Source organism: Acinonyx jubatus, chromosome X (assembly GCF_027475565.1).
Source record: "Acinonyx jubatus isolate Ajub_Pintada_27869175 chromosome X, VMU_Ajub_asm_v1.0, whole genome shotgun sequence".
Classification (NCBI taxonomy): Eukaryota; Metazoa; Chordata; class Mammalia; order Carnivora; family Felidae; genus Acinonyx; species Acinonyx jubatus.
The window spans coordinates 79,512,566-79,514,367 of record NC_069389.1 but is presented as its reverse complement, the minus strand read 5'-3'; positions in this window follow the sequence as shown (position 1 = coordinate 79,514,367).

The window sequence follows — 1,802 nt, the reverse complement described above, 5'->3', positions numbered from 1 at the left end:
CTGGGTTAGGTGGTAGGTCAGGGGTGCAGTCCACAGTTGGAGAAAGCAGTCCCCACCCTGGAGGGCTGCGCAATAGTACAAAACCTGCCTGTGTCCTCCCCCCACCCCCGGCCCCAGTGGCTGGGCCAAGGGCGCAGTCTGCAGAAGGAAAAAGTGCCCCCCTCCCTGGAGTGCTGTGGGCAAAGACAAAGCCTACCTGCATCCACCACTCCCAGGGCTTGGTGGCAAGGTCTGCTGCGCAGTCCGCAGTTGGAGAAGGCGGTCCTCCCTGAAGTGTGGTGTCACAGACAAAGCCAGCCAAGACCACATATCTGGCTGCACTGAGAGGCACTTCCCCAGTGCCAGAGCACATGGAGTGGGACTTTGAATGCTAGATAAGCGCAGGGTCAGGGGAGTTGGAGGAGCGAGAAGGACCACCCCGTCTGTGCCTGTGGCACAGTGAGGACAACTCAAACAGGTCCACTGGTCCGGGTCCATGGAGAAGAGACTGGGGGGGGGTCACCATTCCTCCCACCCCCCCACCACCAAGGCGGGGCCTCAGGGATCAGTCCTGGGGCCAATAGTGGAGGTGGGTCCAGACTACACCAAACCATGCCCCTTTGCACCTAGTAACTGTGTATCTACTGGAGCTAGACAGACCCTGAGGACAGCTCCCCCAGACCAGTGCTGCAGCATTGCCTGGATTAACTCTAGGTCAATTCTGGATATACAGATATATTCCACCTCCCATTTCTCCTCCTTATCTCTTCCCTCCTCTAGGCTGGTTACTCTGGTTATTGGTTTGTCTAAACAGACATATTTAATCCATTTTCTTGATACATGTTCTTCACCTCCTTCTTTACATTCCTTTCTCTGTCTCTGGAATAACCAAGCCATATAGTATCTCTGTCTGGGTAACTTTATCTTAGTTTCTTTTCCCCCACTTCCTTCTTTATTTTCCTTTCTCTCTCTCTGGATTAGCCTTTTAGTCTCTCTGCCTAGTCAATGTTTATTTCTTCTGTGTCCCCACTCCTGTCGTTTCTCTCTTTGTATGTGCTCTTCCATTAGCAACGCCTCCACCCTGTCCTTTACTTGTAGTCAATGTTGTTTTTTTTTCAGTTTTTAGTTTTTATTTGTTTATTTGTGTTACTTGCTGGTGTGTTTCTCTGTTTTTGACTCCTGTTTGTCTGTTTGTTTGTTTTCGTTTACAGGGCTACCCCAAGGAAGAAATCAAAGTACATCTGGTGGAGGGTCCAAAATATCACTATGAATAGGGTAATAAAATAACCAAAGTCACAACAACAGAGAGAAAGTAACAATCTCCAACAAAACACCTCATAAAGGGCCATGCCCTGGACAGTGTAAGACCCCCCCCCCTTTAATATAACAGTACTTGCAGGTGCAGAGCACACAAGCTTTTAACACTCATAAAGGACAGAAACTAGCCAAAATGATGAAACGTAAGAATTTTCCTCAAAAGAAATTCCAGGAAGTAGCACTAAATAGTGAATTGATCAAAATTGATTTAAGAAATATAGCTGAACAAGAATTTAGAATAATAGTTATAAAATTAATGGCAGGACTTGAAAAAAGTATAAAGGACAGCAGAGAATCTATTGATACAGAGATCAAGGGACTAAAAAATAGTCATGATAAATGAAAAAAAATACTATAAATGGCATATAAAATAAAATGGAGGCAGCCACAGCGTGGATTGAAGAGGCAGAGGGGAGAATAGGTGGATTAGAAGATAAAATTCTGGAAAAAAAAGAAGCTGAGGAAAAGAGAGAAAAAAAATTCAGGATCTAGAGGGTAGAATTAGA